Source organism: Anomaloglossus baeobatrachus, chromosome 5 (assembly GCF_048569485.1).
Source record: "Anomaloglossus baeobatrachus isolate aAnoBae1 chromosome 5, aAnoBae1.hap1, whole genome shotgun sequence".
NCBI classification, from domain to species: domain Eukaryota; kingdom Metazoa; phylum Chordata; class Amphibia; order Anura; family Aromobatidae; genus Anomaloglossus; species Anomaloglossus baeobatrachus.
The window spans coordinates 290826060-290849087 of record NC_134357.1 but is presented as its reverse complement, the minus strand read 5'-3'; the positions used below and the strand labels follow the sequence as shown (position 1 = coordinate 290849087).

The following is a 23028-nucleotide window of genomic DNA, read 5'->3' as shown; positions in this document are numbered from 1 at the left end:
GCAGCGCCCAAGGCCAAGACACCGCGGGACCCGCCGCCCAGATCCCTGACAGTGGGCAGCGTCCAGAATGTCCCGCGGGACCCGACCCGTGCGCCGGAGCTTTCAGCAGCGCCATATTGGGATAGGGAGCTGGTACCGCTGGGCCTAGAGATCGGTGAAAGAGAGAGGAAGAAGGCCGAGCTGGTGGCCCGAGCGATTAGAGAGAAGGAGAATCTCCGCCAGGCCACATTCCGTGTCCGGGGCCCGCTGGTCGAAGGGCAGGTGAGGCGGTTTGATGTCCGCCGGGGCTATGGGTTTATATATGAACCGGGCCTGGAGGCCGAAGTGTTTGTAGCCCGGCGGGATGTGAATGCCCACCTGCCTGAGGTGCATCCCGGCCGTAACCTGATGCCGGGTGACATTGTACAGTATACCCGGCACTGTGGAGAGAGGGGGTGGTTCGCCCTAGATGCAAAACTGAGGGGCAGCCAGGAGATTCGAGTGAGTTCTGCACCCCCTCCCTCGGATGAAGCCGGATACCAGGAGTAAGGGCGGCGGAGCACCGTTGTCCAGTCCCCGTTGGGACCAAAGTGAGTTGTTTGTTTGAAAGTTGAAAGTTGATAAGTAAATAATTACCGAAAAGTAACCTGATTCACCGTGATTGAGAAAACCGGCTGTTGCCGGCACCGTTGTCCCCGAGGGGACCGTTTAAAAAGTTGCATGGAGGACTTTCCATGGACAAGCCCGTGAACTTGCAGAGCAACCACAGACGCTAGTGGAATGTAAATAAGTTGTTTACCGTTACCGTTTCCGTACTGCCGCCTCCGAAGAGGCAGGTTGGAGGGAGGGCCCGCAGTAGAGCCGGCTGGGGCCCAGCCACCACAGGGACCGGTGGCTACCCTCTGGAGGGGAAGGACAGATCCCGCTCGGGTAACTTGTGCTGGACTTGGGTCAAGGGGTGCTGCCTGGGTTGTAGGGGCAGCATCAGGGCCAGGTTGCTTGGGTGGGAGAGAGCGGAAACCGTAACCGTGAACCGTTTTGCAACGTTTAAGAAATGTACCTCCCGATTTGGGATGAAGTTATAAATTGTTATGTTACCGTTTACCTTTTTATATATTTTCAGAAAATAAAACCGGTGTTGGACGGGCAGCCCGCGGACGGTCTGCATTTTGCTAAGGGGGAATGTGACGCCCTGGGCAAGCCAGGGGTCACAGGTCATCACACCACCACACCCTACACCCCAGTTAGGAACACAAAAGCTAACCTAAAATCCTTGTTGCCTTCCTCCAGGGGCTGGTGTCCACACCAGGGGGTGGGCCAGGCGGTTGTCTCCGCCCACCGAGGAGTTCACAGCCCTGGAGGCAGGAAGAACCAGGGAGTCAGCTCAGGGAAGAGCTTGAGATGAGTGTTAGAGTTGAAGTCTAGCTGAGGGCTAGAGAGGAGTCCAGCTAGGGACGTGAAAGAGTAAAAAGTGAGAGTAGTAAAGCCTGAAGTTAGTCCGGGTGTGTGCCCCGGGCTGAGAGACAGCAAGGTCAGCAGACGGCGGTGATAGTCCGCAGGGGGACTGCTCGGAGGTTGCTGGAAGGACCGCGGACGGGTGGTGACCCGGCGGTCTGGAGCAGTATACAAAGAACAGTCAGCACCAGGGCAGGGGCCTTTCGGATCCCGGCAAGGCTAGGAGTCGCCATAATTTGCCAAATCCGTCAGTAAAGGGGACGACTGTCTCCCAACAACCAAGTCCCGATTGAAGGCAACAGTCCAACCGTTACAGAGAGACACCGCCACCGCCAGGGCACCAGTTTCTCAGGGCCAGCGCCTGCGGGCAAAGTAGTGCTCCTCTGGCCCATATCCAAGCCGGGGAGCGGGTTACCGGTGGGAACCCATCGCAACCATCATCATCTTAGGTGCAGGAAAAAGGGACCGTCACCTACTGGGGAAGCAAGTGCAGCCGTCCGTGGGAACCGTCTTTCCAGCCGTGTGTTTTACCGAGAACTGTGTCATCATCTCAGGCTGAGTGAGTACCACAGTGCCGCATGGCACAGCGCTGCCCCCGCGTCCCTGCGCCCACCAAGCCCTGCATCTCCCACCCCATCACTGGGCCCCGGGATCACCAACCCCTACCCACGGAGGGGCAACACAACAACTTGCTGCTCCATACCATCATTCCCGGGATCCCCATACAGAGCAGCGGTGGTGCCAACAAATCACCACAACCGTGGGTGGCGTCACGAACAATAAACTATATCCCAAAATCCAATCCCCTTTCACTCACGGGCGAGGAGCGCCGCTAGAGTCCCCGGGATCCGGCTCATCGCTCGAGCCACCGAGCAGCAGCAGGCCGCAGCAGCCGCGGCAGCCGGACCCGAGCAGTAGGGAGATCGCGGCGTCCCCTCCTCCGCCCGCGACAATAAGACGAGGACAGCTTCAAGCCCCTTGCCAATTAGCCAGCAGGGGACAAGATTCCACGTCTTGTCCCACTAGTGAGCCCAGATAGAGCGAGACAGAAGCTCAAAGCAGGGGATAGGGTGTCTGCAAGTTGCTGCAAAAATCCCAAGGGTCAGATCTCGTGGGCAACAGCTCCCACAGCAAAGACACCATGAGCGGACTTTTCCCGTTTCATGTGGACTAGTCAACACACAAGACAAACACTGGAGTGCAGGAGGGAGGGCCCCTGTCCTGTCAACTGGTGTGTGGGACCCGAGCACACCCCTCCGGAGGCTACAGGTATCCAGCACTTGGTTTACTACTTGGACTTTGTGTGGTTTATTCAACAACAGTGAGTACACCGGTGTCATCTGGTTCAGCTTGCAGACGGCGCCCCAGCACTGCACACCACCTTCACCTGGGCCCCGGGACAACACCTCCCCTACCCGTGGAAGAGATACCATCTTGCTGCCCCACTCAATCAGCCCCGGGCGTCTCATACAAAGGCAGCAGCGGTGTCACCAACAAATCACCGCAACCCACGGGTGGCGTCACTGACAAACTCTTCCCCTGTAAATACCCCCTTTATATTGTTGTGGGCGACGGGCTGCTGCAAGAGTCCCGGATCCGGCTGCCACTCAAGCCACAGCCACGATCCCGGATCCGAGCGTCTCGAGTAGCTCCCCGCTGGCTGTGGCCTGTGCCCCTGCCCGCGACAGCAGGCAAAGTATGGGATAATAGCAGATGATAGACTTTTTTGTAATGTAAGTGAAAGGACGTTCTGGTACCTATAGTGCTGGCAGAATGTTGATGTAAAGGAACAGTTCTTTCAAGATGAGTTGATAGCAAGTCGTTAAATATGTAAATTGGGACAATTCTTGAACATATTTGATTTGCAAGTGCACCATCTGCAGTTTTAACTTTTGAGGAATAGGGTAGCAAGACTGTGCTATTTTACAAGGCTTATGTGAAAGGACAAGTATGGTTTAAAGTAGTTTTTCAAACTTAGAACCTAAATGGATCTAAAATCTTATGCTAAATAAATGTATTAATTTTTCTTAAAGGGAAACTGTCATCAGGTTTTTGCTACCTCATCTGAGATCAGCATGATGTAGGCAAAGAGATCCTGAATCCAACAATGTATCACTTAGATTACTGGCTGCAGCCATTCTGACACAATCAGAATTTTTAGAATTAGTCATGTAGCAGAGCTGAGAGAGCTGTCCCGCCCATACCTGGCTCTCAGTAGAGATTAAATCCAAAAATAGACTCAAAATTCATCCACTAAAAATATAAAGTTAATTAATTTACAATAAATAATTAATTGTATATATTTTTTTAAAAGCAAAAAAAGGAAATATAACCAGTGTGGGAGAAAACAGACAGAACCAGTGTACAAAAAATATACACAATCCCTTTAACAATGCATTAAATCTAGATAATAACAACACTATTATACTGATAAATAAGGTAATATATGCAGCCACAACTATCTATTAAAGTGCAGAAAGTGCCAAATTATAACAAACATATTCCAGTGCTTGGCATCAAAACTATAATACACCTGGCTATAACAAATGTTTCCATGAATGCACCAGCATCAAAATTGCAACTCAGATATAGGATGAATACCCGCTAGGTATTTAAAGGGAGCCTGTCACCAGATTTGGCGACAATAAGCTGTGTCCACCACCAGTGGGCTCTTATATACAGCATTCTAGAATACTGTATACAGTATAAGAGCCCAGGCCGCTGTGTAGAACGTAAAAATCACTTTATAATAGACACCTGAGGGGCGGTGCGGTGCAGACTGGTCGGATGGGTGTCTCCGGTCACCGGTACTGGCGCCTCCTCATTCGGCCAGCTTTGTCCTCCTTCTTCTGAAGCCTGGGTGTATGACATGTCCTACGTCATGCACACTAGCCGGCATTGAGATCCTACGCATGCGTACTTTAATCTGCAATGAGCAGGGCAGCTCAAAGTATTGTAGGGCACCTGCGCGGGACCTCAATGCCGGTGAGTGTGGATGACGTAGGACAAGTCATGCACCCAGGCTTCAGAAGAAGGAATACAAAGATGGCCGAAAGAGGAGACGCCAGACCCGGAGGATGAAGACACCGATCTCACCAGTCTGCTCTGCACTGCCCATTAGGTGAGTATTATAAAGTGATTTTTCTGTTCTACACAGTGGCCTGGCCTCTTATATGCAGTAGGCTGTATATAAGAGCCCACTGGCGGTGGCCGCAGCTTATAGACTCCATATCTGGTGACAGGTTCCCTTTAAGACCAGTGAATTACACTGGTCCAATTACTGCAAGAAAGGAAACCATTTAAACTGACATTGGAAAATGACTACTGGCCCATACGTCTGCCTCCAGCCTCCGACGCACGTTTTGTCTCCTTCATCAGGAGGTTGTACATTGACCATGAGGTTGTACATTGACCATGAGGTGCAAATCAGAGGAGAGGGCATGCTGGACGGCCATGCACATGAATTTGTAGTCTGAACAATAAGAAGTCCTGCTGCTTAAACAAACATAGCAAATAAACAACAGATTGGACCTTAACAAGACAGGCATCCCTGAATTCTCTGTGTTAACTCTTACAGTATGGTGTCTTCAGCTTACATAGCAAAAACGTGCTGGTAGATTCCCTTTAAGCTCTCATTGCATAGGCATAAAGTTAAATGATAACTTTCGGTCAGCCTGCAACCACCACTAGAGGGAGCTCATTGCATTTCGTGTAAACATTAAACTAATGAACAACACAGCATTCAGTAATAAGCTCCCTCTAGTGGTGACTGCCAGAATTTTATATATTTATTAAATTTGAATTTAAATTTTGAATTGAATTTGAATTTTAATATGTTTATTAAATATGTGCCGTCGACTGGGAACGCTGTACCAGAGGAATGAGCAGTGACTACTAAAAAGATGTACGAAAAAGCTAATTAGTGCAGAATGTTGGACCTAGAAATGACATGATGACTGTAAATAGACAGTTAATTTTAGGATGGTGAATTTTTCTTTCTTGTGACTAGCTGCTTTAATCCATAGAGCAGTATCCACTGGGATAAAATGCACATTACACAGTGTGATTAGAAGTGAAAATACTGAAGCACTGCACCTGCAATGATATTAGTTCATCAATAGGAGCAGACATAATCAAGATCAATAGCCCTATTCTCCCCGTCTAATGTAAAGGAGCAGGGGGTAGACTGTGCATACGCTCAGATCTAGTTCATTGGTACCCAGGGTACATATAGACATTGTGCTGCACAGATCTGTCTAAATTTATCTCTCTCCACCCTGCTCCTCAACCACAGGGCTGGCGTCAGCGGGGAAACTGGAGAAAATGACTATGAATGTGACTTTATGGCTGATAAGTATGTGTATAGATCTCACCAAGCCTTCACACCTTATGCTTCACAGCAGAGGTGACATATATTATTTAGACCCAGAAGGCCCTGATTTGTCTGTGAGCTGTAAATATATACAAGAAAAGGGAAAGATGTAATCACATTGACAGATTATGGAAATGTCTGGATGTGAGGAATATATTGAGCATTTTACGCCACAGTAATTGAATCAGCCAGTAGTATAGAGGCAACATATGCCATGAATGTACCATATATAACACAGACTACCTATCCTAGGGGATGCTAAAAGAATCGCATTTTAATATGTTAGTGTCGCGGGAGGGGACGCTGCGCTCTCCCACTGCTCGGGTCCGGCTGCTGCTGCTGCCGCTACTCGGTGGTGGCTCGAGCGGTGGTCCGGATCCCGGGGACTCGAGCGGCGCTCCTCGCCCGTGAGTGAAAAGGGGATTTTGATTGTGGGGATTTGATTATTGTCCGTGACGCCACCCACGGTTGTGGTGATATTGGTGACATCACCGCTGCTCTAGACGGGGATCCCGGGAGCGGTGACAGGGAGGAGCTTGGTCTTTATTTCTCCCCTCCGTGGGTAGGGGGTTGATTGTCCCGGGGCCCGGTGATGGAGTAGGGATGGATGGCAGGCGGGTTACGGGGCCTGGTGAGGTGCAGGGTCGTGGGGCAGTGCTGTGCCGCACGGCACGGTGGTACTCACTCAGCCAATGATGAGGACACAGTTCTCGGTAAAACACACGGCTGGATGGACGGGTCCCACAGACGGCTGCGGTGTTGTTTCTCCCGGCAGGTTGATGGTGACTGCCTTTCCCTGCACCTATGTACGGTAGATGGTTCCAATGGGTTCCCACTGGTAACCTGCTCCCCAGCTTGGATATGGGCTGGAGGAGCCCCTTCTGTCCGCAGGCTCTGGCCCTGGGAAACGGTTGCCTTGGCGGTGGCGGTGTCTCCGTCTCTTGGTTGGACTGTTGCCTTCTGTCGGGACTTGGCTGCTGGAAAACCCAGGAGGTTCCCTTCACTAACGAATTCGGCAAATTCACGGCGACTCCTAGCCTTGCCGGGGTCCGTAAGCCCCTGCCAGATGGTGCTGGCTTCTCTTTGTATAAAGGTCCGGTACCGCCGGGCCACCGCCCGTCCACGGTCGTTACGGTAAGCTCTGATAGGCCACTCCTGCAGACGGTCACCACCGTCTGCCAACCTTGCTGCTCCGACCGGGCCACACACCCGGACCAACTTTTGTCTGCTCAGCTGCCACTTTCCTTCCTTCCACTTTCCACTCTTAAACTCATCTGTCTGCTTTTCCCGCCTCCAGGACTGTGAACTCCTCGGTGGGCGGGGCCAACCGCCTGGCCCACCCCCCTGGTGTGAACATCAGTCCCTGGAGGAAGGCAACAAGGGTTTTGTGTCTGACTTCGGTGTGCCTGACCGGGAGTGTGGGGTGTGTGGGTGTTGTGCACTGTGGCCCCTGGCTTGTCCAGGGCGCCACATTAGTGTATGACTATATACATTGTACTGTTTCTTTGAAAATAAAACCAAGCATGATTTTATAGTATTTTTGGAGTATTCTCTAAATATAAAGCCTTATTCCAGTTACAGTTGACGCGCCCACGGTGTCCCTGGGTTCACTACTAGTCACCGGGCCGGTGATGTTTAGGCTTGTCACGGCAGCTTAGCCCGGTTCCGTGACCCCGTTGGTGTCACTAAAGAAGACGGACGGGTTGGGGATGATGGGAGTAGTTGTCTCGTGACGCCACCTGTGGTATGCGGCTGTGAGGGGAGCCGCCGCTGTGGAAGGTCACTCTCTGCTGGGGCGGATAGTAACGCAGCTCGGATGTTGCAGCTCTCCACAGGCAGAGCCCCAGGGAGGATGATGGTGGGAGTAGTAGCCGATGGCGCTGGAGGGCAGGGCGCAGGCAATTATAGGGACGACACCAGGAATTGCAGTTCAAGTTCTTTACTCACTGTAATATCGTCACCCACGGATAATTCAGCGGCCAGAACACCGGTGTTGTGGACTGTGAGTTCTTCCCTCTTGAGCTGTGGTAAGCCTGCTTTACACGTTACAATTAATCGTGCGATCGCATTTGTGATCGCACCCGCCCCCATCGTTTGTGCGGTACAGGCAATTTGTTGCCCGTGTCACACAATGTTGTAACCCCGTCACACGTACTTACCTTCCAAATGACCTCGCTGTGGGCGGCGAACATCCACTTCCTGAAGGGGGAGCGACGTTTTGCGCCACAGCGACGTCACACAGTGGCCGGCCAATAGAAGCGGAGGGGCGGAGATGAGCGGGACATAAACATCCCGCCCATCTCCTTCCTTCAGCATTCCCGGCGGGACGCAGGTAATTCTTGTTCATCGTTCCCGGGGTGTCACACGGAGGGATGTGTGCTGCCTCGGGAACAATCAACAACAGGCTGTTCGATTTTTAGAAAATGAGCGACGTGTCAGCGATGAACGAGAAAGTGAGTATTTCTGCTTGTTCAAAGCTGTCACGCACTACGATATCACTAACGATGCCGGATGTGCGACACTTACGACGTGACCTCGCCGACATCTCGTTAGATATAGCGTGTAAAGCCCACTTTAGATGAATCCCCGTTGCATATAGCCTTACTGAGACTCTCATCCTGGGTTAAGTTCCCGTCCCGTATAGCAGGCAGCGCGAGTCCTTGATGGGCTGGATCGTAGTCACTACTCCTGGCTCTATCTACTGCTGTGCCCCAGGCACTAAGGTGGGCAAAGGGATGTGCAATCCCCTCACCCGGCGGATTTGTCAAGAGGACATAAAGTTCTCCCTAACCTTGGACTTCGCACCCAGTCTGCTCCGATCCCAAGGGAGCTATCCAGCTCTCCCCCAGCGACTGTATAACTCCTACGTCTCACAGGTTCCACCAGACTGTTCATCTGCCTGGTGCAGACCCCACTGACTGAGTCTAGGTTCCTCCTTCATCTTCCCCGGATGCTGACCCTCCCTCCCAGAACTCGTTGGCTAGTGGGTGGAAGGCCCCATGTGTTCTGGTGACTGACCCAAAGACCCTACCCTAACCTGGTCTTGGTGAAAGGGCAGCTGACTGTATGTGTTGTGTATTGTGGTACCGGCACTGGCCTCCTCCTTACCCAGCCAGGATGAATACTGCACCTTAAGTGAGGCACAGTACCCTGTGGCAACTGAAGCCTCAGGGGCGCCACACAGTCAGGGCTGGTGTTAGGGGGAGTCAAACTGCGCGATTTCTCAGAGTCACTACTCTCTAAGGGACCCTAACATTTGTATTCTGAGGTTAAGATTGTTTAAGGACCTTCGATGGGTTCATAGTCATGTGACCAAAGGTCTCAATTGCAGGAGTCTAAAAGAACTGAACACAAGACAGGCTGGTATTCAGGACTGGCATTAGGGAGTGCAAACTGGGCAATTTCACAGGCTCCACACTCTCCTAGGGACCCAGCAGTTGTACAACAAGGATAAGATTATAAAGGATATTTGGTGAGAGATAAGATTTAGATAGAAGGATAGACAGATAGATAGAAGAATAGATATATGAATATATAGATAATAGATAGATGAGAAATATATAGCTAGACCGATAATAGATAGATATATAGATGTCTTATTTTCGAACTAACACGGGTATTAATATTAATCACCTAAGCTTGTTACTACAATTGGATCCCATAAAAAGGTGACTGTATACTATTTTTACAGTGGGGGACAATGGCACATATGACGGTGTACAGTTGCTTCAAATGTATAGATAAAAGGGTCCAGTACAAAATAAAGAATCCGGGCTGGAAACTGATGCTCCATGTCCTGGCGGTCAGAAGTGATGTCTTTGCGCCATCTTTTATTATGGTGAGCATTAGGCATGACATTGATTTTTTGCTACAAATGATTGAAATCATCAATCAACAAAATGATGACACAATTGCAATGCTCTCTAGATTAACATTTGTCTATAAAAAATATTTCTCAAACCTTCAGAAACAATCGCCCAGTGGATAAATAATTCCATGTATATTGTTGTATGGCATAAATCTCATCTCTGTACCAAAAACAAGTCTGGCAAAATGACAAGTAGCCAATTTTATGGTCTAGAGAGGGTTAAATATTTCTGGTTTCCTACACTAGCTAGATTGAGCCTGCAATACCACATGTTAGACAGCAGATGGCGCACATGTGATAGGTGTAATCCAGCCGGAGAAAACAATGCAGCCCCCAGACCCAGCTGGCAGAGCGCAGTGCATGGCCGGGTAAGAAGGTACAGACAGGGCTGAGGAGAGGAGATGGAGCAGCCCCTGCCACCCTGGAATAGTCTGCCACACACTCCCCTCTGCTGCTGAGTATACCAGGCTCCCAGGGTATGGGCTCTTCTGACTTTATGCTTACCTATGTGTATACTGGATGCATGATGGATCACTTGATGCTTTGTATGCAAGTGAAGGCTGGGAACCCCTGGCTCAGTTTGTTGTATGTGTATAAGGGTTATATAGTGGAAATAGGATATTCTACTTAGCTCTGGCTGGCAGGATTGGACTACATGTGGAAGGACTGATGAGAAATGCACTGCATGAGGCTAAGGTGTTGGCATTATTGTGGGTATTAAAGGGGGTATGTTTTGTCTGCTAATTTTAAAGGTATATACCCCGTAAGATGGTAGAGACATATTGTGCCATGTACTGGCATCGGGCACAGCAGTGAACTGTTTACCAATGCCCATTTATTACTACTATGCTTCATAAATCCATCCATTGTACATGTAGATAGAATTGAATGCTTGGATAATTAAGATATACTATATACGCCTGTAAATTAAAGCAATGCATTAGTGAGACACGCTACCAACACGGTGCCCATATGTGAGAGCCATGTGTCATCACACAATCTGGAGCTATGAGTGACCCCACATCGGTGACATACATGGGAATATAGTGAGCGCTGCCATCATTACCTTGGTTCTGTATTTCATGTAACTCTTTACATATTCATGCACCAATCATGTGACTATAAGGAGTTAAAAGATATATTTGTGCGTGTGTGTAGGTGTGCATTTGTGTATATATATATATATATATAATAACATTACATATACATCTATATATATAAATATATATTTATTTGTATCATTTTATTAATTGCGCAAATGTATATTACATATATGTATATATATATATATGTTTACATGTACACATGACCCCTTTTTACAAATAGGTAATAAAATAATACAAATATACATATATATATATTTGTACTATTTTATAATTTGCCAGAAAGGGAATATATATATATATATATATATATATACACACATATGCTGTATTTATATATATATATATATATATATATATATATATATATATATATATATAAATCCATTTGCACAATTGATGAAATAATACAAAAAAATATAAAAAAAATATATATATATAGATAATATATATATATATATATATATATATATATATATATATATATAGATATCTAGATATATGGATGCATATATAATTTTATCATATATATATATATATATATATATATATATATATATATATACTATATATATATATATATATATATATATATATATACACTGTATATATATATAGCATTGTATTTTGTGAGCACATACAAGGTGTCCTCTGGTGTACAGTGTCAAGTTAAGGTGAACTAGATGTAACACTATAATTATTAATGTCACTGCTGTGCCCTATATCTACACATACTGTATATATGTGAATACTCTATGTTCTTCTATGTGATGGATAGTAATCTCTCGTAGAGCACCTTAGGATATGGGAGTGCTATGTAACTGTATACTATGCTTCTAGTAATACATGTTGTATTTGTGAAAGAGGTTGGACTTGTTATTGTATATACTAATATACTGTCTGTATATTAGACATATGAAAGTATATCATCATTATGTATGTGTAATTGATATATATAAATCTTTGCATTTTGCATTGACTCTTTGTCCATATATATATAAGTTACTAAAGGAATATATATATATATATATATATATATATATTCCTTATGTAACTGTCGTATATAGATAGGCTAGTGGAGATTATGCAATGCTGATCTGCTGTCCAGGGGATATCTGTATTCGTTTGCAGCCTTTACATCAGTCTACATAATATCAAGGTCCATAGACTTTTCTCCGTCAGACAATGCGTCCTTTTTAAATTAAATACAAAGCAAGACACTTAGTGCAATCCTTCTCTGAATGATGTGCCCGATACAAAGGGATGTGGGAACAGACAGTTCCCAATGATTACTGAGAAGATATATCTACAGATGAAGTGATATTAACAACAAGACAGCCCTATTTAACATCACAGTTAATGGAAGCTGTTATTAACCCACCGTAGGACTCTGTGGAGCGTGTGATTCCACCTGACTGTAGGTTCAGGTGTTGTTAAGATGTTCATGCACGGTTCAGTTACTTGAAAGTTTTGTTTCTGAGCACCCCATTATTCCAAACCAATGTAACATAAGTTTATGGGGCTCTAAAATTAGTTTTTTATTTAGGATCAGGCTTGGTGACTATCTATGGACTTAACACTAGAAGTCCCAGAGAGGGGTCATTTAACATTTCTACCTTTGGAACCCAGAGACGGGTCGAATGACCTGAAGGATTTTAGCTAACATCCTATAATCACCGTCTTTTGTTCTGTAATTAAGGCCATTACTGTCGCACCACAGGAGGTTGTTGTTTTCCATTGAGTTTAGCCATTTAGTTTCTAGTTAGTTCTATTCAGTTTGGACTAAGGGTCATTTGACCCTATTTCGGGACTTCAGGGGGGAGCTTGAAATTTTTGGGACTTCTAGTGTTAATCCGACCCCATGACTGTGACCAAAGATAGTCATTTACTCTAAAGTTAGTATCGATCTAGTTTTTATAGATTGTATTTGATCTGTGCTTTTTTAAGCAGGAAACTAAGAGTGAAGCCAAACATGGGGGCTGTAAATCACTTTAGAGACTTGAAGGGACATAAATGACTAAATGACATAAACTGTAGATTTGGGGTTTGGTTTTGGATTGAGATTTGGTGATCTCCGACTCTATGAATCTTGCCTATAAAGGACCAATGCTGAAGGCTCCTGGACACTGAGGAATAGACAGGTTCATTGTCTAGGTCAGAGGGGCTCTATGTGTATATGGAATAGATAGAAATATCTTTGATATATGAGTATTGGCTCTGGGGGAATGCTTTCATTGAAGATACCCAGCTTGATATGGAGATTTATTTTCAGGGCAACACTCCATGGGAAACATATGTGCAAAGACGTTCATACCCGACAAACTAGAGACCCATCTGTAGGCATAACTGTATTGGGGTTTTGCCCATTATCATTACAGAGCAATAAGGGGCAAAACCCCTGAAACAGTAAAAGCCAGTATCCCCCTGAGTGGTGTTTCAGACACCTCATTCTGCCAAGTAGTAACCTGCTCTGTACTGATGAGGGACAAAAAACCCTACACAGTGTGGTTTACAGATGGGTTTTTGGCTTGGCTGATGAGATTCTATAAATGCTTCTGTAGAGTCATGGAAATAGCCTAATAGGGTTTAGGAGATTTACATGTAAGCTATCAAAGGGAAGGGTGGTGGGATATTGTTTCGAATGCTGGCTACTAGTGGGGGAATGATCAAGCAATTTAGCCTTTGCCAGGGTATTTATTTAGATACAAAGCAGTGTAATTTCTTTAGGGAATACTACTAATTTGCTTGCAGACCCAATCTGGTCTGAGGGGACTTATTCATTATCTTGTAATTACTCATGCATACTTTGAACCCTTAAACGTTTTGTGCAAAGTTTAGAGACCATCTCTTTTGAGTACCTGCAAATAGGTTAAAAGGTTTGTACAAAGTTTGTAAGTTATCCCCTATAGGATAAGAGATAAGATTCGGTTTGGTGAGAGTCCAACCACTGATCTTTGGAATGGGGCTCTGACGGGCTCTCTGAATGGAATGGCCATCAAACATGCAAACCTCCACTCTATTCATTCCTAATGGGACCATCGCAGATAACCGAGAGCAGCTTTTAGGGGTCTCCCACACTCACTGAGAAGGAATGGTACATAGGCACTCATGCCCAACCTTTGTCAGCTCCCTCTTTCATTACTGAAACAATGTGTGATGCTCAAAAGGTGCGATGATGTCATTACATCGCGTCATCTCCAACCGGAGCTGCAGGGAAATGGGGATTGGTGAGTAGGTTTTTCTTTTACATAACTCTGCATGGGAGGAGGGGCTGCGTGGGTACATAATACTGCATTAAAGGGCATTATTCTGCACAGGGGGCAGTGTGGTGACATAATATTGTGTAAGGGGGCTATGTGGGGACATAATACTATATCTGGTGGCTGTGTGGGGACATTATTCTGAAAAGGGGGCTGAATGGGTGACTGTGTAAGGACATAATACTGTTTGAGGGCTGTTTGGGGATGTCATTCTGCATAGGGGACTGACTGGGTACATAATACTGTGTAGTGATGTTGTGTGGAGACGTCATACTGTGTGGAGGGCTCTGTGTTTACATGCTATTGTGTGCGCAGACATCATACAGTTTAGTAAGCTTTGTGGGGACATCATACAATGTGTTGGGTACTTTCTGGTGACATAATATTGTGTGGGGGCTTTGAGGTTACATCATATTGTGCTGGGTACTATGTGGGGATATCATATTATGTGTGGAGACTGTGGGGGTATCAAATTGTGTTGGAAGCTGTTGATCAAGGTACAATGGCTGAATAACTGGTGCAATATGATTTACTATTTTATATAAACTTTATTAAAAGCAGTGAATTATTTACCCTTGATTAGCTACTGAAGGTAAAAATACTGGTTACAATTAGCCCTGTTGTAACATGTACAGTATTAGTTATAGATGCTGGCCAACATGCTTAATTCAGCTAAGTATTAAGTGATAAAAAATAATATAAAACAATAATGATGAGCAGAATTAGGTTTGTCCCTCCACAACAGTCACCGTATCTCATGTGATACCTTGAGATAATGAATTGGCCTTTTTTCTTTTAAGTTGGTCGGCTCAAAAAATGGCAGAAAAAGTGCTAAGAAAATGATCAAATAATATGTTCCAAATAATTTGTATGGGACAACGACTTGCTGTTCATATATTCAGGCTTTTAAATGCTACAAGGTTTCAAGGATGTCGAGCATATTAACGATGTAACGTAGAATCTTCTGTCATTCTTCTCTAAGATGCTAAAAACTTTACAACAGAAGTCAAACAGAAGCTAAAAAGACTCCCGGTGACACCTGAACTTTTTTGAGCATTTATTATCATATTCTTAATTGTTTAATAAATTTAAAAACTCATCAGATAATGGTAGTAAACAAATGTCCAATGTTAAAAGACAAACACCGGTGGAAAAAAATCCTCGAAAAAGCACTTAGGAAGTAAGCAAAATATGCTAAAAAAAGAAACTCAGATTTACAAAACTGCAATGAAATCAAGTGATTCTTGAAGCGTCTTCTGCTTGAAAAACTGAAGTTTTTGACAGCCAGAAAAAAATGTGGATTAAACATATTGTTGGTCTAATGTGCTAAAACACTGATGTAGTAAAAGTCATAGAATGATCTCAGGTTCTACATGTTATGGCAGTTCCTAAACTGAATAATTCCATACTGGAACACAGAAGTAATACAAGCATACCTCCCAACCGTCCCGGATACAGCGGGACAGTCCCTCTTCTGAGCCTTTGATCCCGAGTCCCGCCCGTGAGGCTGTTTGTCCCGCCCACCCACTGTAGCCCCGCCTCGCTGTTTCTCCCTTCTATTCATCACAGAGTCGAGCGCGCACCTTGAAACTCCTGTGACTGCTGCTGAGGTATGAATCACCCCCTGCAGCAGAGCGACCCCCCTGCAGCAGAGCCGACCCCCCCTGCACCAGAGCCGACCCCCCCCCCCCAGAGCGGACATCCCCAGTCCCGAAGCCTGCGTTTCTCTGCAGCTGTTCTCTGACTCCCCGTGTGCGGCTTCTCACTGCTGCAGATACACGGGGAGTCAGGAAGCTGAGGAGACCGTGCAATCAGCACTTCTCTCTCCTGCAGATAGCACTGGCCAGTAATAACCTATGCAGAGTAGGCATCTGCAGACTTCTATTAGCTTACCGATCAGTGGTCTTCTGCCTGCAGAGCTGCTGGGTCCTAGCTTCCCAACAGGTTCAGCTCTGCTTTATCCTGGCTCCCCTACCAGTTAAAGGGAAACTGTCAGCAGAAATTTCACAATAAAAATAAAAGATTCCCCTCTGCAGCTCCTGGGGCTGCTTCTGGAAAGGTTCCTGTTGCTATTGTGCCCCCTTTGAGACCTACAAAAATACTTTATGAAGTCTTACCTTTTTGTATGCAAATGTGTTTTTATGGCCACGGGGGCGGGCTGTCTGGCGTCCGTTATTCCCCCTCCTGCCGCTTTACGCAGTCCCCCATTGCTCATTTACATACACAAGGACGCCTTCCTCATGTAACTGTCCTCCCAAAGTTTTGCGCATGTGAACGCTTTTTAAGGTGATTGCGCAGGCGCGAGATTATGGGCGGCGCTGTGATTGTCATCAGCAGCGTTAACCAAGTACCCGCCCATAATCTCGTGCCCGCACTTTTCCCTCTGACTCCACCGTTATGCGCAAGTGCTGGCCATATGAACCATGTTACCTATTACTGCTTGCACGAGATTATGGGCGGGTACTTGGATGACTTTGCTGATGACAATCACAGCGCCGCCCATAATCTCGCGCCCACGGTAATAGGTAACATGGTTCATATGGACAGTGCTTGCGCATAACGGTGGAGGCAGAGTGAGAAGTGTGGGCACGAGATTATGGGTGGGTACTTGGATGACGCTGCTGAAGACAATCACTGCGCCGCCCATAATCTCGCGCCTGCGCAATCACCTCAAAAGCGTTCACACTTTGCACAGTGCTCACTCCCGCGAGAGTGGCACTGGGCATGCACAAAACTTCAGGAGGACAGTTACATGAGGAAGGCGTCCTCATGTATGGAAATGAGCAATGGGGGACGGCGTACAGCGGCAGGAGGGGGAATAACGGACGCCAGGCAGCCCGCCCCCGTGACCATAAAAACAGATTTGCATACAAAAAGGTAAGACTTCATAAAGTATTTTTTTAGGTCTCAAAGGGGGCACAATAGCAACAGGAACCTTTCCAGAATGCAGCCCAGGAGCTGCAGAAGGGGAATATTTTATTTTTTTTTGCTAAATTTCTGGTGACAGGTTCCCTTTAAAGGGAACCTATCAGGTGCAATCTGCACTCAGAGCCAGGAGCAGTCCTGGGTGCATATTGCTATTCCCTGCCTAACTGTCCCTGTATACACTAGCATAGATAAAGGCATCTATAGAAAAAGTATTTTTAAAGAGCTTATATCTTATGCTAATTAGCGCGGGGACTAGTCCCAAGGGCGTTACTTCACTTGGCTAGTCGGCTCACATAGCGTGTGAGTACTCACACAGGGGCGTAATAACATGCTAACATGCTATGCGAGCCGACTAGCCAAGTGAAGTAACGCCCTTGTGACTAGTCCCCGCGCTCATTAGCATAAGATATAAGATCTTTAAAAATATTTGTTCTTGATCTCTTTATCTATGCTAGTGTATACAGGGACATTAGGCAGGGATTAGCAATATGCATCCAGAACTGCTCCTGGCTCTGAGTGCATATTGCACCTGACAGGTTCACTTTAAAGGGAACCTGTCACCAGATTTGGGGCCTATAAGCTGCGGCCACCACCAGTGGGATCTTATATACACATTCTAACATGCTGCATACCTCCCAACCGTCCCGGATACAGCGGGACTTTCACGCTTTACGTTGTTTGTCCCGTTGCCACGGGCGGGACGGCCGGCTTCCGGGCTCCGCCCACCCACTCTCTCTCCGCCTCCCTGCTTTTCCCTCCTACCGTCCTAGTAGACGTGGCATAGAGAGGAGCGCTGCCTGTGCTGCTGCTGGTACAGTAAACTAATCTCCCCAGCGCTGATTTCCCTCCCTCCCCCCTCACCCCCTGCCGCCTGTCTGTGCGGGCGCCCCCCTGCCGCCTGTCTGTGCGGGCGCCCCCCTGCCGCCTGTCTGTGCGGGCGCCCCCCTGCCGCCTGTCTGTGCGGGCGCCCCCCTGCCGCCTGTCTGTGCGGGCGCCCCCCGCCGCCTGTCTGTGCGGGCGCCCCCCTGCCGCCTGTCTGTGCGGGCGCCCCCCTGCCGCCTGTCTGTGCGGGCGCCCCCCTGCCGCCTGTCTGTGCGGGCGCCCCCCTGCCGCCTGTCTGTGCGGGCGCCCCCCGCCGCCTGTCTGTGAAGGCGACCGGCTGCCTCTCTGTTCAGGCCGCCTCTTTGTGCGGTCGGCCCGCGCCTCTCTGTGCGGCGGCCCGCCACCTGTCTGTGCGGGTGCCCCCCGCCGCCTGTCTGTGCGGGCGGCCCGCCGCCTCATTGTGCGGGCGGCCCGCCGCCTCTCTGTGCGGGTGGCTGGCCGCCTCTCTGTGCGGGCGGCCCGCCGCCTGTCTGTGAAGGCGGGCGGCCGGCCGCCTGTCTGTGAAGGCGACCGGCCGCCTCACTGTGCGGGCGACCGGCCGCCTCACTGTGGCTGCCTGCGTGTCCGTGCTGGAGGCCCGCCGGCTGCCTGCGTGTCCGTGCTGGAGGCCCGCCGGCTGCCTGCGTGTCCGTGCTGGAGGCCCGCCGGCTGCCTGCGTGTCCGTGCTGGAGGCCCGCCGGCTGCCTGCGTGTCCGTGCTGGAGGCCCGCCGGCTGCCTGCGTGTCCGTGCTGGAGGCCCGCCGGCTGCCTGCGTGTCCGTGCTGGAGGCCCGCCGGCTGCCTGCGTGTCCGTGCTGGAGGCCCGCCGGCTGCCTGCGTGTCCGTGCTGGAGGCCAGCCGGCTGCCTGCGTGTCCGTGCTGGAGGCCCGCCGGCTGCCTGCGTGTCCGTGCTGGAGGCCCGCCGGCTGCCTGCGTGTCCGTGCTGGAGGCCCGCCGGCTGCCTGCGTGTCCGTGCTGGAGGCCCGCCGGCTGCCTGCGTGTCCGTGCTGGAGGCCCGCCGGCTGCCTGCGTGTCCGTGCTGGAGGCCCGCCGGCTGCCTGCGTGTCCGTGCTGGAGGCCCGCCGGCTGCCTGCGTGTCCGTGCTGGAGGCCCGCCGGCTGCCTGCGTGTCCGTGCTGGAGGCCCGCCGGCTGCCTGCGTGTACGTGCTGGAGGCCCGCCGGCTGCCTGCGTGTCCGTGCTGGAGGCCCGCCGGCTGCCTGCGTGTCTGTGCTGGAGGCCCGCCGGCTGCCTGCGTGTCCATGCTGAATGGGTGTGGATGGGGAGTGGATATGGGCGTGACTGTGAAATGGGTGTGGTTAGGGGGCATGGCCTAAAAATTTGCCGCGGCGCGCGTAGCGCGCCGCAAACTTTGTCCCTCTTTCCCTTCTTTAAAAGTTGGGAGGTATGTACAAGTCACAGTAAAACCTGGTAATGATTACTAACATACTAGAACCTTGATGTACTGTTAGTCCCAGCACAACCTAGTAACACATAATTACACACTGGAAGATGCTGCAGTGTGCAGATGGAGGCCAGAGGGGAAACGAAAGTTACAGTAGAAGCCTGCCTGCCAAGGATAAAGAGGAGTCTTTGCAAGAGCAGATGGAAGAATGAGGAGGTACAGGAGGAGACTGCCTGCCAAAGAGGAATGTTCTGCACCTATCTCAACTCCAGGGTCAGGCTCTGCTCCCTTCCTCCATGGCCAACTCCCTTTGTTGTGCTCCTCATTGGGTTTTACAAGTTGCTTGGTGTACCTGGAGTCGCCGCTCCCTGCTTCTAATATTGAAATGTATTAGTGTCTCTCAGGGTTATTATGGAAAGGAGCTGTGTGGAGGAAGGAATATTATGGAGGGACAGTATGGGGGGTATTGTGGAGAGGGGCACTGTGGGGTGGCAACATAGAGAGAGGTAGTGTGGGGGGCATATTATGAAGAAAGCAGTGTGGGGGAGATATAGAGAGGTGCAGTGTGAGGGGATATTATGGAGAGGCACAGTGTAAGGGCTATATTATGGAGAGAGCCCATATGGGGGGCATTTTATATCGAGGGCCAGTGTGGGGGGCATATTATACAGAGTGGCAGTGTAAGGGGGATTTTATGGAGAGAGGCAGTTTAAGGGGGATATTATGGAGAGAGACAGTTTGAGGGGGATATTATACAGAGGGACAGTGTGGGTGGAGTGTTTTTTGTGCAGGATGCATAGTAAGAGGCAATTATTTGTTTAGTGGCGCAGCATGTGAGATTTTTTTATTTATGGCCAGTATAATGATACTTTTATTTTTAATGGAATTATGTTGGGAACTGCTGCTGAAGACTGAGAAGAATGAGGTCTGCAGAGACATCAATACTGAGGTTCCTTATAGTCGGGGTCTGGTAACAGCAACTTTCAGCATCTTCTTACCATTATCAAGGACATACTGGCATACTGGTAATTGTAGGTTCAAGCGATCAAATTGTATATGGGGCTGACCTGACATAAGAATTGATCACTGCACTATGCTTGGTGATATATACATGTACTGACGCTGGTTCTGGCACTGCATTCATGTACTGATTGTGGTCCTGGGTTTGTATTCATGTGCTGACGATGTTCTGGTGGCACTTCCATGTACTGACGGTTGTTCAGATCTTTTACACATGGCTATGTTAAAGCTTAATCTAAACTCTCTAAGTTTTGAGTATTTCTATGAGGAGGCTTTGGTGAGTTTCTGCTCCCAAAACTCAGTTTAAATTAGTGTGACGCCCTGGCGCCGCCAGGTGGTCACAGAGGAACAATTCACCTGACATAACATCCCACATCAGGTACCATCTGCCACAAAATCCTAGCCACCCCCCTTAGGCTAGGAAAGACATACCAGTGTGCAGGACCAGGCGGATTGGGAGCGCCCACCTAGGGGTCTTGAGGATCCGGGGGAGGGAACCAGGCAGTTTGTTTGCAGTTGTTGCTAGTGAGAGTTCAAGTTTAGACTTGGAGGAGTAAAGAGGTCAAGGCTGAACCTAGTGCAGGGTAGCCAGGGTAGTGGCCCTGGTCTACTGGCTAGGTGGCAAGCAGTGGACCATGTCCAAAGGCGACGGGAGTCCGGTCGTGGGAAATCCAAAGTGGACCGGGACAGGCTTGGAGCCCGCCGTTACCTACAGCGAAGATCCGGTCCGGAAACTGTGCACAGGCGGGGTACCTGGACCCTAGTTAGAAGACGGTTGCAAGCCCCTTCTCTAATTAACCAGGACAGGAGCAAAGTTCCAGACATTGTTCCAGAAGTGTTAGCCCAGATAGAGCGAAACAGCAACCCACCGCGGGGTATGGGGTATCCGCAAACACCCACGGCACACCTCAAAACCTGGCGTCACGAACAGGATTATAACCCATCCACCTACCTGGTGGAAGTGTGCCTTTTTTTGGACTGTAAACGCTGCTCTTTTTTAAAAATTTTCGACAGCCGCCATTTTGCCGCCATTTTTGGGCGCAAAAAAACAACAAGCCCAGCGTCTTCTTTCCTGAAAAGGGCGCAAAGTTGAAGTCCCGCTCCCTGGGAACGTGGGCAGAAGTGAGTGACTCCCAAGAAAGGAAACGAAAAGGACAGTGGGTCCCGAGAGACTGCTGTCGAAAAACCAAGGGGGAGGACAAAAAAAGCGCCAAGAAGATAAAAGGCAGGGACACCAGGACTTTGCCAAATCCCATTCCTGGACAAGCAAGCGGCAGAATGTCTCAGGGGTCCGGCAACCAGCAAGTGGAGAGGCCCGTTCCCGTCACCGCTGACTGGATTGAAGCACAGACGGAGAGGATGTGTTGGAGGATCCAGGCCCAGGCGCATTTCATTATGACATGATGGACCACCGAGATGAAGGGCTTGGCTGCCGCTGTCTGGGCACACGAGATGGAGATGGCCTCGGATGAGCGGGTAAGCAGTGACCCACGCTCCTATGTTTCCCAGGAACCGGCCGTCACGGCTGAGGGGCCCGGCCTGCTCCCGTCCGCCACGTCACCTCCCTCGCCTCCCGTGTCTGCAGCCAATGCCCCGATCGTCCCGCTACCTCAAACACCGGCAGTGGAACATGTCCTGTCTGAAGCAAAGGACCCAGCAATGGGGACCTCGGGCCCTACCTGCAATCCCACTCCGACACCTATCCCGGCCCCGCGCTGGACCGCAGTCCGGAAGACATTACCTCCAGGCCCCGAGCCCGGTCGCAACAGAGATGGCGATGGCCCCGGCAGTCCGCCCAGCTGCGATGGAGATGACGACGGCCCTGGCAGTCCACCCGGCCGCACCGGAGGCGGTGCCCACCTAGAAGCCACCCGCAGCAACCGCGCAAGTCGTTACCCAGTGCCCAGTCCCGGCTGTGGAGCAGCCGGGATGTACCTGCAGGGAGACAGAGAAAGCCAATGAGAGATGGGGCCCTCAGCACAGTAAGAAGCTGGTTGTAGCCGGCACCGAGGGCATCCGTGTGGGCTACGATCCTGAGCAGGAGGAGGATTATGGAGCCCATGCCCCATACTGGGAGCGGCAAAAGCGCCAGCTGAAACAAGAGATTGCTATCCGGGAGAAGTGAAAAGCTGAGGTGCTGGCGCGCACCTATCAGGAAAAAGATAACGTACGGCAGGCTACCTTCCGGGTGTGGGGCCCAACCTACCGAGGGCAAGTACGCCACTTTAACCCCCAAAAGGGATGGGGGCTTATCTACGAGCCTGGACTGGATTCCGAGATTTTCGTGTCCCGGAGGGATGTGGCCCCTCATCTGCCCACAGGTCACCCGGACCGAGAGTTGGAGCCCGGAGACCTAGTGAGTTACACTCGACACTGTGGAGAAAGAGGGTAGTCCGCTCTGGACGTTAAGTGGGTGGTGATCGATGGGCAGCCATGTCTTCAACACCCCTCACAGTCCCCTGTTCCAGAATAAGCAGTAAATGGTAGCGGTTCCCGGCTACCTGTTTATCCGTTAAAGTTAACCCCGTTTCCGTTTACAAATAGACCAAGACCTCAGGACTGATGAGGTCACCCCAAAAACTTTCTTAGGTCCTGTAAATAGCCCTCTCCCACTTTCTTGTTATGCTTCAACTGCACGGCCTCTGGAGAGGTAGATTGGAGGAAGGGCCTGCGATGGAGTAGGCCGAGGCCCAGCCACTACTGAAACCGGTGGCTAACCTCCAGGCCAAGGGTCCCCGGACATGGGGCCCTTGAGATGGACTGCCGGGTAAGGAACTTTT

The 23028-nt window shown here is 49.3% G+C and overlaps 1 protein-coding gene across 1 annotated transcript in view; it reads left to right on the top strand.

Annotated features, from left to right (window-relative positions):
- Positions 1–9996: 9996 nt before the first annotated feature.
- Positions 9997–23028, top strand: part of MGAT5B (alpha-1,6-mannosylglycoprotein 6-beta-N-acetylglucosaminyltransferase B) — a 217104-nt gene continuing 204072 nt past the window's right edge. The window contains exon 1 of the mRNA XM_075349552.1: positions 9997–10150. The gene's annotated coding sequence lies outside the window, so the exon portion shown is untranslated. The remainder of the gene's footprint in view (positions 10151–23028) is intronic.